The sequence below is a fragment of the Hemiscyllium ocellatum genome, chromosome 2 (assembly GCF_020745735.1).
Source record: "Hemiscyllium ocellatum isolate sHemOce1 chromosome 2, sHemOce1.pat.X.cur, whole genome shotgun sequence".
Taxonomy (NCBI): Eukaryota; Metazoa; Chordata; class Chondrichthyes; order Orectolobiformes; family Hemiscylliidae; genus Hemiscyllium; species Hemiscyllium ocellatum.
Window position 1 is genome coordinate 66,320,140 of NC_083402.1, and position 16,968 is coordinate 66,337,107.

General features: G+C 41.3%; 1 long non-coding RNA gene across 1 annotated transcript in view; it reads right to left on the reverse strand.

Moving 5' to 3' along the window:
- Nucleotides 1-10,767, reverse strand: part of LOC132823467 (uncharacterized) — a 31,171-nt gene extending 20,404 nt beyond the window's left edge. The window contains exons 1-2 of the long non-coding RNA XR_009645551.1: nucleotides 10,473-10,767; nucleotides 10,027-10,097 (exon numbers count right to left, since the gene is read on the reverse strand). This is a non-coding gene — a long non-coding RNA (uncharacterized LOC132823467). The remainder of the gene's footprint in view (nucleotides 1-10,026; nucleotides 10,098-10,472) is intronic.
- Between the last annotated feature and the right edge of the window lie 6,201 nt (nucleotides 10,768-16,968).

A 16,968-nucleotide genomic window follows, 5' to 3' on the forward strand; every position in this document is an offset into this window, starting at 1 on the left:
TAATACAGTTTAGCCAGGCATCAGGACCTTGCGATCTTGTTCATATAATCCGAGATTCAGATTATCGAATGCCGGATAATTGAGGTTCCTCTGTATACACATCAACAAACTCAACTCCATTATTTGGGAGGCAGTGAAGTAGTGGTAATGTTGCTGGACTAGTAATGCAGAGCCACAGGTTAATATTCTGAGGAAGAGGTTCAAGTCCCAAATAGTGAAATTGGAATTCCAATAAAAATATGAAATAAAAAGCTAGCCTAATAGCTGCAATGTAATTGTTTCTGACTAATAAAACCCACCTAGTTCACTAACGTCCTTTAGGGAAGAAAATCTGCTGTCATCATTTGGTCTAGCCTACATGTAACACAGCAATGTGATTGACTCTGAATTGCCTCTGGACAATGAGGGATGGGAAATACGTGCTGGCCTAGCCAGTGATGCCCACATTCCAGGAACAAATAAAACAAATCATTGCTAGTTTGGTTTGTCCAATCTATATGTAAATTAAAGCTATCCATGATTACAGCTGTACCCATGTTAATGCATGAGGCCTATAAACATTTTCAAATTCTTTTTATAAGCACGAATATTTGGAAATTTGTAATAAATGGATCTGATTAGATTAGATTACTTACAGTGTGGAAACAGGCCCTTCGGCCCAACAAGTCCACACCAACCCGCCGAAGCGCAACCCACCCATAACCCCTAACCTAACACTACGGGCAATTTAGCATGGCCAATTCACCTGACCCGCACATCTTTGGACTGTGGGAGGAAACCGGAGCACCCGGAAGAAACCCACGCAGACACGGGGAGAATGTGCAAACTCCACACAGTCAGTCGCCTGAGGCGGGAATTGAACCCAGGTTCCTGGCGCTGTGAGGCAGCAGTGCTAACCACTGTGCCACCGTGCCCCCCCGCCCCTCAATCTGTTACTGAGATTGAGGATCTGTTACTATTACATTTTTATTATTCATTTATGTAGGTATTACTGGCAAGGCCATCATTTATTGTTCATCAGCAAATGTCCAAAGGGCAGTTAAGAGTTAACTACATTGCTTTGGATCTGGAGTTACATGTAGGTCAGACCAGGTAAGGATAGCAATTTCCTTCCCTAAAGGAAATTAGTGATCCTGGTGGGGTTTTCTCTAACAAACAAAAATGGCTTCACAGTCATCATTAGACTCTTAATTTCATATTTTATTGAATTCAAATTCCACTCTGGATTTGAACCCAGGTCCTCAGAGCATACCTGGATCTCTGGATTAATTATTAAGCAGTGATACTACTAGATCATCACCTCATGCTATTGGCTCTATGTGTTTAAAGATATGAACATTAGTCAGTCCCTATGTTAACTTTTTCCATTACCTTTAATGTACAGGGGAACTTTGCTACAACTTCTCTGTTATCAACTCATTTGTTTCAAATAGGCAATTTAACATTAGCATGGATCCAGTTCACTGGCAGTACTAAATATTATGGTCTACTGCTTCTCATAACAAGTTAAAGTTCTGTGGTTTTGAAGCTCATGGCCAGTGCAAACTTTGCTGATTTTTACATAAAAAAATGTGGATTAATCAGTGCTTGAATAAACATTTTAGTAAAATTGTGACATTTGGTAGCTTGCAACTGGGGACATGTCTGTGACTAATAAATTTTAAAGTGACTACTTGTTGGATATTGCTTTGAGGTAAAGAGAAATCAAAAACTTCAAGTCACACTAATAGAGCCTTCTACTATTTCAGAAAAATCAAGCTTCTTCACATACTTATTAACAAAATAATCCCGAACCGATAAAAACATTATTATTTTCCAGTACAAATGTAATCACATAAAAGAATGTTGTGCAACATATCATATTTAGCCTATCCTCATTCCTGTGGAGGCCATAAAGAATGTGCTTTTTTTTTTGCACAGCACTCCTTTCAAAGGGCTGCCTGTCAGCTTCTGAGGTCATCCAAGGATAAGTACATGCACAGACGTGAATCGATCCAATATATTCAAGCACCATGGGTAATGGCTTCAGGCTGCAGGTGGTAGCGAACATTCAGATGGAATTCATCAATCTGGCTTACAGCAATCTGGTCAGCTGGCCAGATGTTTGGATGAATTTTCCATTTTTCTTTCAGAAAACAATAAGTATTTTGAGTTTATATAAAGTATAGTTTACTTGCTAAGTAGCATATACACTGCCTTCAAGGGAATATGACCTCAGCTGACAATTCATGAGGTATTCATGACAGCCCTCATTTTTCAGGGATGAAACAGGCTACTCTATTCACAGTATGGAAAGCAGGAAGCATTTATACATTTCCTACTGGAAATGTACTGTAAGCAAATCGCCTTGCAATGATCATACCCGAAACAAGCTTTATGCTGTTGCATATGCAAAAAAACTAACTTGTGCATTTAGGTCACAAAGAAAGCCATGTCATAGGTCCTTCATTACTAATGGGATATACGTTTGAAATATAATCACCTCAATGTCAAGGCAGGAAGAACAAAAGTACTCCATCCCACATTTAAAGAATTTGGATTTCTTTGGCTCATGTTTGGTCCATTCAGTCACTTTCCTTGAACTGGTCTCTGATTTTCTTCCCAATCTAGCCACTGGTCTCACTTCCCAGTCTCTGACCTCCTGACCTAGACTCCAGCTAGAAAGAATACTGAGAGTACCAAGGGAATATACTCTGGGCACAGACCTTCAAAGTGGCTTAGCAACATCATTACTGACTGAGCTGGCAGAATCCCAAAGCATTTATCAACGAGACTAGGTCAATGGCAGGTGGTGACAGGACCAATAAGTAAAAGCTACTTGACCTCATCCTCACCATTGTATTACCTCAGATGTATCTGTCCGTGACAGTATTGGTAGGAGAGACGCAGATGTACAGTCATACAGCACTGAAAGAGATCCTTTGGTCCACCCAGTCCAAACATAATTCCAACAAATACTAGACCAACCTGCTTGCTCCTGGCCCATATCCTTCCAAACCTTTCCTATTCATGTAGATATCCAACTGCCTTTTAAATGTTGCAATTGTATCCACATCTACCACTTCATTAGGAAGTTCATTCCACACGCGAACCACCCTCTGTGTAAAAAAATTTGCCTATCATGTCTTTTTTAAAATTTCTCTCTTCTCACCTTAAAAATATGTCCCCTAGTCTTGAAATTCCCCCATCCTAGGGAAAATACAACTACCATTAGCACTGTCTGTACCCCTCATTATTTTATAAACTTCTATAAAGTCACCTCTCAATCTCCTATGCTCCAGTGAAAGAAGTCCCAGCCTATCCAGCCTTTCTTTATAACTCAAACTTTCCACACCTTATAACATCCTGGTAAATTGCTTCTGAACCACCTCTTTGTGTCATACTCCCATTCTGTGAATGGAATAGATTCAGGCAGATCTAGAAGACCAAAAAGAGCCACTCAGGAGGTGGTGTTGGTCACTAATAGCAGCAAAATTGTATTCAAACATAACATGCATCTTCATGATCTGCCATGGAATCAACAAGCCAGGGACCCAAACCTGGTTATATGCTACATATGGAGTGCAGGCAAGTATGACAGTTTCAGCACCAAGCTTACCCAGAAATGAGGAGCACACACAAAGAAGCTGCAACAGTCTTCTATATGCATGTTAAACAACAGAACCCACTTTGTGATAGCGTAAGTAAAAAGGTAAAGTCATCATAGTTTTAGGTCACTATCAGCTGCTTTCTCATTAGTGAGGGATAATGCATGGTGGGTTTAACCTGAGGGTCACCAGACTTCAGCCCAGGCTGAAAAGGTGGAAACTTCATGGTAACCTCAGCCAGTACAGGAAATTAACCTGCACTATTGGCATCATGCTATTGTCCAGCCAACTGAGCTAACCAACACCAAGTGATCCAGTAAATGATCCACAATTAACAGATCAGGTCAAAGCTCTGCACTCTTTCCACATCCAGTCATAATTGACAGTGGACAATTAAGGAAGTAAACAGAGGAGGGGATGCTACAAACATCCTCAACTATGGGAGAGGCCAGCACAACAGTGCAAGGACAAGGTTGAAGGGTTTTGCAAACACTTTCAGGCAGAAGTGACAAGTGAAAGATCTAACCCAGCTTCCTCCTGAGGCCTCCAGATGCCGGTCTTCAGCCAGTTCGATTTACTCCGTGTGATATTGTGAAATGGCTGAAGGCACTAGGCATACCAAAGACTATGAAACCTAACAATACCCAGCTGTCGTACTGAACACATGCTCCAAAACTAGCTAAGACCCAGTCAAGTGGTTCTAGTACGGGTACAACGCCAGCATCTACACAACAATGTCAAAATGTAGCCATATGTGTCCAATTCACAAAGGTCAAATCCAATCCAGTAAAGTGCCACCTCATCAGTTTATTCGCAATTATTAGTCAAGTAATGGGAGGTGTCTTTGACAGTGCTACCTGCTGGCAGTTACATAATGATAACTTGCTCATTGAAGCTCAGTTTGGGCTCCACCAGGCCACTCAGCTCCTGACCTTTGCTGTGAAGATGCACAGCAGAGTTTAATTCAGAAGGTGGTGGGCGTTTGGAACACATTGCCAGCAGAGGTGGTAGAGGCAGACACGGTAGATTAATTTAAGATGCATCTGGATAAATGCACGAGTAGGTGGGGAGCAGAGGGATGCTTAGGAGTTGACTGATTAGACAGTACATTTGGATCGGCTCAGTCTTGGAGGGCCGAAGGGTCTGTTTCTTGGCTGTAAATTTTCTTTGTTCTTTGTATTCAAGAGATGAGATGAGAGTGACTACCCTTGATATCAAAGTAGCGTGTGACATCAAGGAGCCCTGAAAATCTTAAACTAATTTAAAATTTAAGGCAATTTATGAGAATTTAAGGCAAACCTTTCAATGGTTGGAATCATACTGGGCAGAAAGGAAGATGGTTGTGATTGTTGGAGGTCACTCATCTCTGTTCCAGGACATTTCTGCCGGAGTTCTTCTTGGGAGAGTCTTTAGTTGCTTCATTACTGATCTTTCCTTCCCCATAAGGTCAGAAGTGGGGCTGTTCACTGATGATGACAATGTTCAGTACCATTCACAGCTCCTGATACTGAAACAGTTTATGTCCAAATGCACCACGTGAACATTAAAGATTGGGTGAAAAGTGATAAATAACATTCAAACCACCAAGTATGAGACTGAGACCACCTCCTACAAGAGGAAATCATACCATCTCTCCTTGACATTCAAAGACATTACTATTGCTGAAAAGCAACACCCCCAACACTCTGGCAGAACAGTGGGTTTCATTGATCAGAAACCTAAATATCTAACTGGACAAGTCATATCAACACTGTGAGTACAAGAGCATGTCAGAATGTGAGTTCTACAGCGAGTAACTCATCTCATCTTCCCAAAGCCTGTTCACCATCTAGGCACACGGTTTTTAAAAACATTTTCTCATGCCTTTGTTGTCCATCCTCAATTTCACTTGAGCTGAATGGCTTGTTCAGTCATTCCATAAAAAGCGGCTAAGAGTCAACCACATTGCTGTGGATCTGAAGTAACATGGCAACCAGACCAGGTGAGAACAGCAGCTTTTCTTCACTAAAGGATGTCAGTGAACAACAGAATATTATGACAATTGTTGATGGCTGTCAATATTATCATTACTTAAGACTATTTTTCAGCACCAGCTTTACTGACTGAATTTACAACCACCAGCTACCATGGTGGGATTTGAACTTGCGTCTCCTGAGTATTAGGTCTACTTAACTGAGCATCCCAATGACATTCCCACTATACCACATCTACACCTGCCTTGAATGTACAACTCCACCAAACTCAAGAAGCTTAATAGCATCCAAACAAAACTGTTCTGAGTTGTCACAGATTTCACTATTTGTTGATACATGTATTTTCAATGAGGGCCTCTAGCCTTGGGGTAACTGTGAACAGTTTAGTGCATTAGAAATAGCATGTAGAACAGAGAAAAATGTTGAGACACCTCACAAGGTGTCCTATGATACAGGGAGTCGGAAACAGAATCAAGTTTGTTTAAAGAGTGCTGCTAGTTCAGCAAACTCTAAAAAGGAAGGTTTGGGGAAAATTGTCCTCAGTAGCTTGGAAGAAAACGCCAAAAGCAGAAAACAGCTCGACGCTGAGTGGACAGAGAATCCATCTGTTTGTTCTGACAGCATTTAGAAGTCAATGAGAACAAAGCTTCAGAAACCAATTTCAGCCATGCGAACTGCAGAAGAAACTTTTCAAGTGTGTTGACACCTCACTGAGTAATTGTAAGACTGTTGTAGAAATAAATCTTTTATTTCTAATAATTGTAATAAAACCATTTCAAATTGTAATTGTATAGTGTAAAACAGATTTCTTTTCTTTTGTGAGTAATAAACTTTGATGTTCTTTTGTTGAAAGTACATTGGCAACCTCCCATGAATATGTTCAGAGACTGATCACCACAATAAACAAATAAGCAAAAGTAAAACAGGTTATCCATCCAGCCAGGCTTTACTCTGGGATCTGACTGCCAGTATTAGCAACAGATAGGATCAGAACAACATGAAAGACACAATGCTGCCAAATGTCATTGGGTACAGATACGGTAAAACCAAGAGTTGTGGCAGTGGAGTGGTTGTGTTACAAAACTAGCAATCTGAAATGTGATTTTAGACATTAAAACCCAATTAGCTAATAATGCCCATTGGGGAAGAAAATCTGTTGTCCTTATCCAGGCTGGTCTATATGTAACAATTATCATGAAGAGTACACATGTCTTTGTAGGTAGAGGCATAGAAAAATGGTAGTAACATTCACATCAGGTCCAACTGAGGAAGAATATTATCTTTTTCAAATTGCTTCAAAATTGAGAAAAGTATCATTTGTTCAGATGCATAGAGGACCTTAATAGTCACAGAATCATAGATTCGCTACAGTGTGGAAAGACACCATTTGGCCCATAGAATCTGCACTGACCCTCTGAACATCATCCTTTCCAGACCCAGACCCCCATCCTATCCCTGTAATGCCGCATTTCCCATGGCTAACCCACCTAGCCTGTACATTCCTGGACACTATGGGCAACTTAGCACAGCCAATCCACCTAATGTGCACATCTTTGGACTGTGAGAGGAAACCTGAGCATCTGGTGGAACGTTCTGAAAATATCAAACAGTGCATAATCCCTAATAAGCATATTTTAAAATCTTATTATTTCATTATTTACATTGCAGCACTTGTCAAATAGGAGCTAAGAATCATTTTTAAGAAAACCTTTTAAGATATATTTCCTCAACAGTTAATACACTGTACCTCTTTCCTAAGAGATTACACCATTAGCACATAGGGCCCTGCATTTAGGCTATTCTACTTGTCATTCCACTGGCAAAGTTCCTTCAATTCCAATTCCTAAGGTATAAGCATATCTGGCATAGACCCAGTTAGTCATTTGTTATTACTCTGGTTAGCCACATAAAGAATTAGTACCCATTGCTAATACTACCAGTCATCTCTCCTGCCCTCTCCACCCTCATCACCTGCAAGTTTCTCAAGGGCTTCTTTGTCAATAACATTTGGGCCATTTTTTTCATCTGCCATTGCTACATTAATCCACTCTCCATTCCCACCAATGCAGCACTCACTTTCCCATCATGTCAAACTTCCATTTCCTAGCTACTACCTATCTTAGCCCTGCATCTTTGTTTCTCTTAGTTTTCTCCAATTTCTCACAGCTTTTCCAATTCATCTTATCCAGCAGAACCAACTGCCACTCCCTTGACACCATGCTTAATAAAATATTACCCAACCTACCTTCCTGACCCATATGTCAAAATTAAATCACTCCCTCTTTTAAATTTACCAACACCACCTCTAGACTAACACAACCTCTGTCCTTGAAAATTACATCACCATATCTAACCCCTCTTTACTCTCCACCATGCTCATATGCAAGTAGTCTACCAAATTCACCACAAGACTTCCCTTCACATCATGTCTGAATGTCTCCAATCATATTAAGTAATGGAAGAATTGAAACCACTGTGCTTGACCCCTGCACAAATCCTTTGTCCTCGTCATTGATTTCATCTCTGAAAAGTCACAATTGTCAACAGGACCAGATATTTAGCAGCCATAATATCCTAAATAATTCCAAGATGAATCTCTCATTGCAAAATCTCCTTGCCATAGACCTTCCCTACTCACCCATTTCAGTCTAGTTGCTGAAAACATCACTTATGTCTTGGTCACTACCACTTGTAGAAACTCTTAATGTGCTCCTGGCCAAACTCTTGAAGTCCGAGATCATTTAACACTGCTACCAAATATTCTATCCTGTACCAAGTCCCACTCATCTAGAACTCTGTCCTTGTTGATTTATATTGACTCCAATTCAAATTATTTATTACTGCAGGCACCATCTAGCATCAATTTCCAGTTACACCTAGTCCCATGTGTCTTTTTGGCAGAGCAAATATGATCTGGGATTTCAGTTACTCTTATTTGGATGAAAACTTTAGAAAACTATGGTCCACTTCAAGAAAGATTGTATGTTTAAGAGTAAAAAGCAGCTTAGATTGGTAAACACATGACCGCTACCATCTTGAACAACAAGGGTAGTAAATACATAGAAACACTATCACCTTGATGTTTCTCTCCAATTCACTCACCATCGTGACTTATTACTGCTCCTTCAGAGTTACTGGATCAAAATCCTGAAGCTCCCTCCCTAATGGCATTGTGGGTGTACCTATTGCAAATGGACTGTCGCCAAACAGCACCTCCTCAAGGGCAACTAGGGATGGGCAATAAATGCTTTCCTCAGTCATTGACACCAACATCTCATGAATGAATTAACTCACATTATAGTTTTTGTTAATAAGAATATCTTCATGTTTTCATTTGCCAAGATTCTAAATTTTAGAAGTCTCTCCTAAAATATCTTTAAAATATTCCCTAAAGCCCACATGTGAATTGATTCTTGGTCACCTTATATCAAATTATAAACTAAAATGACACGCTGAATGCTCTTTGGAAGATTTTATTCCTTCAAAGATGCTATAAGATTGTTGCATTCACAATTCATTCTGAGTAATAAAAGGAAAAAAATGATTACAGTTTTTGCATTCCAATAATTCAGTGTTTGTGAAAGATATCAACCAAGAACAATTTATTATTGAGTAATTGGTTTAATATTTTACAGTTTTTAGCTTACTAAATCATTATTAGCCATAAGACCTGATTTACACTTTAAAAGTTGAAAGTTTAAAAATAATTTAATTCTATACTGACTATTCAAAAGTAATAGAATTATTTTAAGAATGAATACAAAAGCTCAATGAAAAAATTAACAAGAAATAAATGGTACTACTTGAATAATTTTAAGTGTAAATGAGAACCTGATCATTGGAATTCAGTAAGCTGTGCCGAAATGTTGAGACATGGTTAAATTCAATGGGAGGAGACTAGTGTTGGGTATAAATTCCAACACAGACTCTTTAAAAGACTGAATTACCTGTTTCTATGATGTATACTTTCTGCAGTTTAAAATACAAAAGAATCAATGTAACAACAATAAAGCTTTTACTGAGTAAATACAGGAATTCAAATAATTCTAAGACCCAAAATCCAAAAGATTTTATTAAATTAATACATGCATGAAATTACTGAAAAATTACCAAACTGGTCAATATATTTGGAAAATATGTGTTAAAAATGTACGTTCTCAAAATGAATATCATTTCAAAATGTCTAGTTCCGGAAAATGAAAATTAATAGACGAATTAAGCCCCCCTGAAATAGGATCACGTTCTAAAGGAGTTTGGCTAAGATAAACCAAAAACTGCACACCTATATGTATAAACTATCATTGGTGATCAATTATAAAAGCATCCATTTTCCTAAGGAGATGAATAACCGTCGGCTTTAATTTGCAGCAGCGTACATACAGATATGTGATTCGTTTGACATTTATTAACCAGGAACGCTCTAAATCATAACTACACATTTTTTGTTTGAGACGATCAATCCTTACCCCTAACTGCATGTTTTGTTGGCAGAGGCGGGACTGCAGGCAGGTCTCCCCAGTTCCTAAAGGGGAACAAACTATGAGGGAAAGAACATGCACAGTTTTTATATATAATTATTTACAATGTTATAACAATTTTTTTTCAAACACATATTGTTAATTTCATGATCTTAATATCTGAAATACCAAAAGAAAGATGGAATTTAAAGCAACCTAAATGTACAAAAACCAATATAAAACCACGTTCTAAATCTGCAATGGTTGAAAGAAAACTAAGTCGGACCATTCGCTTTTAAGACAGAAAGAACAAAAGGACGCTCGTAAGGATAGCTCAACACAGCGCTTACCACTAGAGAACGAGCTGGTCCAGAGCAAAATCAACATTGTTAAATAAAATTAATGCTTTTAAAAGCTGAACTGCAGAATAGATTGCTTCACGGTACAATACTTACAGACAAAGCCCTCTGCCCCGCTCCACCTTCTACCCTACATAGAGATCTGCAATGTAGCTCCCAAAATAGGGAGCATTTTTTTTTCCGTAAAGGCAATGATTACTGCACTCCAAAAAATGAAGTACAGTCAGCGTTTGAAAAGCTCCCAAAAAAGCTGGTTTACTGTCTACCCCAGTGCCCGTAGTTGGAGTGTACGGAACAATGAGCTAATTCTGTAGCTTGTTGGCATTAATCCAAACATTCAGCACTGGTAGTGGTGCTGCTGCAAAGCCAGACTGCTTACTCTGCATGAATAATCAACTCAAAGTCCCCCCTGTCTGGGACTGGCAGCCAATCAGCGACGACCAACCCGCGATGCTACCGCTCAACCCAACCTGCTTACCCAGGCCCAGCCTATCCCCTCCTCCCATTGGTGCCATGACGTCACTGGCGTTCTATTTTGGAACGTTGCTAGCCTCGAAGAGCGTCGCGCGCGCTGCAGCTGCCTGTCAATCAAGCGACAAGAGACCACAGCAAGTTAGGATGCGGGCCGCTTTCTATATCCCGTACAGTACTGCTGTGTTGACTCATTGCCAGGGACACTCCAACTGGGAGTTGTGGGTCTCATGGAGCTGATGTTATATAAGGTAATCGAGCAACATTTCAGACTCGAGCCAATACCAAAAGGGGAAAAAAAGCGTGCACATAGTCTAATATTAACAATCAAAAATCCAGTGAACTGCCAGCACTGCACGTTATTCCGAAATACTTTTGGAAAGTAAGATGTATCATTGCAAACATCATATGCTGCACTTTAAAAAACATCAATCAAAATATCAACATCAGTGCATTCTGTTTGCATCCATAAATATTTGGGTATATGCTCCTGCTGGAATATCCGCAAGATGGCACAATTTTAGTATTGTATTTATATAGTATTGAAGTTGGAAGGTGCAAAGAAAATGTCATTTAATTATTGTTTTACAAACCAAACAAGAAGCTCTGACTGCAATAAATTGGCACAATTCCTTTGATGATACCAAGTAGTTCCTGTCCCTTTAAACGGTTACCGAGCGAGGTTATAATGATGTAATCGCTTGTACAATGCAGACACAAGTGCAGCGAACCCCACATTTTGTTGATTTTTCTTTAAACACTGGTAATACATCTTTTCGATCCTGATTTTGTCCTTTGAGTCTCTGCGGGAATTCCAGGGTCCAGAAAGGCACATCCTTTCTTTCGCACTGAGCTGCCATGGAAACCTCATTTAGAAAGTAATCTACCGCAAATTCTGGGAATCTGAAGTAGAAGCTGCATATGATGGAAATACAGGCAGCAGCTGGGGAAGGACAAGCGCGGTTAACCGGCCGAATCTTCCTGGAAGGGTCCGGGTTGCAACCAGGGTGTTCTTGCACATTTCAAATGCAACGACCCACTTTTAATCATCAAGCCCAGTTACACAACTTCCTTATCCAATATTACAATTAACAAATAACACTAAAAAAAATTTCAATGTTCTCAGTCATTTTTCTGAAGTTGCTTGCAGCAGTGTCCTGGTGATTAATCTTTAATTCTGAGCACCTCAGGACCATCTAGGAGAGTTGATATCCCTATGAAAGGGTTAGTGAACTATCAGAGTTCTTCAAAAAAAATCAAGAACTGAGGATGCTGGGAATCAGGAACAAAATCCGAAATTGCTGGAAAAACTCAGCAGGACTGGCAACAACTGTGGAGAGAAATCAGAGTTAATGTTTTGGGTCCTGTGACCATTCTTCAGAACTAATTGTAGCTAGGTAAAGGTTGGTATATAGAACATAGAACGTATGAGCTGAAGATGGTGTGAGGGGGAGGAGGAAGGAGTAAATGGTAGGTAGAAATAAAGCCCAGACAAAGGAGTAGGTATAGATCAACCTGGGAGAATGAATAGCTGCTTAATGACGATTCTTAATGGCTGACAATGGGTTGTTTGTGGTAGCAGCCCATGTTTTGTCGGGGTTGGGATAAGGCGTTCTTCCTCCAGGCGTCGGCTGGTGTGGGAGTGATGATGGAGAAGGCCCAGGACCTGCATGTCTTCGGCAGAGTGGGACGGGGAATTGAAATGTTCAGCCACGAGGTGGTGGGGTTGATTGGTGTGGGTGTCCCGGAGATGTTCCCTGAAGCGCTCTGCGAGGATGGTCCGGTCTCCCCAGTGTAGAGGAGACTGCATCGGGAGTAATGGATACAATAAATGACATGTGTAGAAATGCAGGTGAAACTTTGGTGGATGTGGAAGGCTCCTTTGGGGCCTTGGATAGAGGTGAGAGGGAGGTTTGGGTGCAGGTTTTGCAATTCCTGCGGTGGCAGGGGAGGGTGGGTTGGTGGGGGACGTGGACCTGACCAGGTAGTCATGGAGGGAATGGTCTTTACAGAAAGCGGATAGGAATGGGGAGGGAAATATATCCCTGGTGGTGGGGTCCGTTTGGAGGTGGTGAAAATGTTGGCAGATGATGTGGTTTATGTGGAGTTTGAGGGGTGGAAGGTGAGGACTGGGGTGGGGGTGGGGATTCTGTCCTTGTTGCGGTTCGTAGGGTGGGGTTCGAGGGTGGAGGTGCTGTACGTGAATGAGATGCTTTGGAGGGCATCTTCAACCACCTGGGAGGGGAAATTTCAGTCTTTAAAGAAGGATGCTATCTGGTGTGTTCTGTGGTGGAACTGGTCCTCCTGGGAACAGATGCAGCAGAGGCAGAGGAATTGGGAATACGGGGATAGCATTTTTGCGGGAGGTAGGGTGGGAGGAGATATAATCCAGGTGGCTGTGGGAGTCGGGTTTGTAAAAAATGTCAGTATCTAGATTAGAGTGGAGCTGGAAAAACACAGCAGGTCAGGCAGCATCCAATGAGCAGGAACATCAACATTTTGGGCAAAAGCCCTTCATTAGGAAAGCTGCCTCGGATGCTGCCTGACCTACTGTGCTTTTCCAGCTCCACTCTAATCTAGACTCTGGTTTCCAGCATCTGCAGTCCTTGTTTTTACCTTATAAAAAAATGTCAGTGTTGAGTTAGTCCTCGTGGATGGAGATGGAGAGGTCTAGGAAGGAGAGGGAGGTGTCAGAGATGATCCATGTGAATGTGAGGTCAGGGTGGAATGTGTTTGTGAAATTAATGAACTGTTCGACCTCCTCATGGGAGCACGAAGTGGCGTCGATGCAGTCATCAGTGTAGCGGAGGAAGGGGTGGGAGTGGTGCTAGTGTAACTGCAGAAGATGGACTGTTCTACATAACCGACAAAGAGATAGGAATAGCTTGGGCCCATGCAGGTGCCCATGGCTACCCCTTTTGTCTGGAGGAAGTGGGAGGATTGGAAGGAGAAATTGTTGAGGGTGAGGACCACCACCCTCCTCCCTGGAGGGTTATATGTGTCTAGTGGTGATATCCTTTAGGAGGTGGCAGATGATAGGTGAGAATGAGGGAGGGCCCTGTTGCTATTGTGGGAAGAAAGAGAAGGGGGTCAGGCTGAACTGCAGGAGATGGGTTGGACCCAGCTGTTGGCACTGTCCACCATAGAACTAGGGAATCCTCGGTTGAGGAAGAAGATGGACATTTCAAAGGTTTCCTTGTGGAAGTTGACATCATCCGAACAGTTGCAACAGAGAAGGAGGAACTGGGCGAATGGAATAGAGTGTTTGCAGGAAGTAGGGTGCAGGAAGTAGGGTGTGAGGATGTATAGTGAAGGTTAACTGTGGGAGTCAGTGGGTTTGTAGTGGATACTGGTGGCCAGCAAATCCCCAGAAATGGAAATGATTGAGGAAGGGAAGGGAGGAGTCAGAGATGGACCTAGTGAAGGTGAGAGTGGGGTGCACATTGGAAGCAAAATTGATTCATTCTTTCAATTCTGGAGAGAGAAGGAAGCAGCACTGATGATATCAAAGACATATCGGAGAAAGAATTGTGGGTGGATGCCGGAGTAGGACAGGCAGGCATAACTGAGGCCCATGAGGGTACCCATGGCCACGTCTTTGACCTGAGGAAACTGGGTGGAGTCAAAGGAGGAGTTGTTCGGACTGATGACAAGCTCTGCCAGGTGGTGGTGAATGGGGATAGTTCAGGCCTTTTTTCCAAGAAGAAGCAAAGAGCTCTGAGACCATCCTGGTGGCAACAGATGTGTAAAGGGATTGCATATCCATGGTAAGAGGAGGTGGCTGGAGCCCACAAGCTGAAAATGCTGAAACTGACCAAAAGCATCAGATGTATCACAGTTGTAAGTGGGAAGGGACTGGACAAGGGGAGATAAAAGTGAATCGATGTGGGAAGTGATGAGTTTTTTTTAATCTCTACAGTGTGGGAACAGGTCCTTCAGCCCAACAAGTCCACACCAGCCCTCTGAAGAGCATCCCACCCAAACCCACTCCCCATTATTCTATATTTACCCCTGACTAATGTAGACTAACCTAGTCTGTAATCCCTAAACACCATGGGTAATGTTAGCATGGCCAATTCACCTAACCTGCATATCTTTGGACTGTGGGAGGAAACTAGAGCACCCGGAGGAAACCCACGCAGACATAGGCAGAATGCGCAAACTCCACACAAACGGTCACCCGAGGCTGGAATCAAACCTGGATCCCTGGCGCTGTGAGGCAGCAGTGCTAACCACTGAGCCATTGTGCCACCTCCATTCTTTGTGGCAGGAGCAGGCGCAAGTACTGGCTGTGCCCAGGCAGTCCTGTTAGTGGACTTTGGGAAGGAGGTAGAGGCGAGCTATGTGGGGTTAGGAGACTATGAGCTTGGAAGCAGTGCAGGGGGGAGATCACCAGATGAAATGAGATTAATGACTGTTGTGGACACAGTGGCCTGGTGTTCTATGGTCGGCTCATGGTCCAGTAGGAGATAGCAGGCAGTGTCTGAGAGCTAGCACTCAGCTTCTGCAATGTGGAGGTTAGTGCTCCAGACAACAACACCACCTTTGTCAGCAGGCTTAATTACAACATTAGGATTGGATCTGAGAGCACGGAGTGCAGCTAGGTCCAAGGGAGAAAGGTTGAAATTCAGTGGGGTGGGGAGGGGAGTGGTGTGCAGAGAAATTGAGGCAACCAATGTCACATTGATAGTTCTTGATGATCAGTTTGAGCGCAGGTACAAGGCCAGAGGAATGGGTCCAGATGGAGGGAGAGTTTGGAGATGGGTGAAGGGGTCTGTGGGATGAGGAGAGGACTCCTGTTCAAATTAATGGGCATGAAGGTGAAGGCAACAGAAGTTCTTCCTCATTATCACTCATAATCTGCCTCCAGTTTCAGGATGTGTATTTGCAGATTAGCAAAGCATTAAAGATCAATCACTAAAACTGATTCTACTGACAGATTCTAATGTGGCCTGTCTGGCCATGCACATTCACTTACAGCAATTATCAAAGTCAATGATAATTTCAACTTTCCCAATCCCACACTTACCGGAGACCTCATAAAAAGTAACTCCTTGTATAAACAGGAACAAATATGTTTTAAAATATTTAACATTATCACAATAGCATTAGTTGAAGCAAGAGGCATCCATTCAGCACTCTAATAATAGCAGGGAAGAAGCTGTTCTTGAACCTGTTGGTGCATGTGTTCAAACATCTGTATCTGACTCCCTAACTGAAGAGGTTAGAAGAGAGCATTACCGGGCCGGGAGGGGTGTCTGATAATGTTGGCAGTCTTTCCCCAGGAAAGAGAAGTGTAAATGGAGTCAGAGAATGGTTTCTGTGATGGTCTTTGATAAGCAATATGATTAACTCTGAAAAATAATTCTGTAATCATAGACTGCTGTTAACTGATTTATCAGTAGATTTTAAAGATAACTTTTCAAATAATGTTCTTCAAAAAAAAGTTCAAATTATTTTAGATTTGAAATATTTTCAATTAAATTGGCTCAGAGGTATATTTTAGCTTCTATAATCATTTAGACAAGGTAGACTAATCAAGGAATGCCAGCATGAATCTGTTAAGGACAAAGTTTGTTTCACTAACTTGGTTGAGGTTTGTTTAATGAGGTAACAAAGAAAGTTGAGGAGGAAATATGCAACTGGCAACAAAAAAAAACAAAATGATTAAAAAGGAGAAATTAACATACAAGAGAAAGCGAACTGGAACAATAAAAACATATATTAAGAGTTTCTATAGATAATTAAGAAGGTAACAGTTAACAAAGTGAAACATTAGTTCTGTAGAAAGGGATTCTCCAAGAAGAAGAAAAAACCTTACTTCCATCTTAAGTTGTTTTCTTTATTTTAAAAAGTAATCCTCTAGTTCTAAATTCTCTCACAAGAGGTAACATCCTTTCCATATCTGCCCTGTCAAGATCCTACATAGCTTATATGTTTCAATCAAGTCACATGCGATAAAAAAATTCTAAAATACTGGTATTGGACCTACTCCTCTCTCCCTTAAAATGAGTGTAAAATTCAATCATATTATGATCAATGTTAATAAACGGGCACCTTCACTATTAAGTTGTCAAATAATTCTATCTCATTGCACAATATCAAGTCTTCTGTAGAGCCT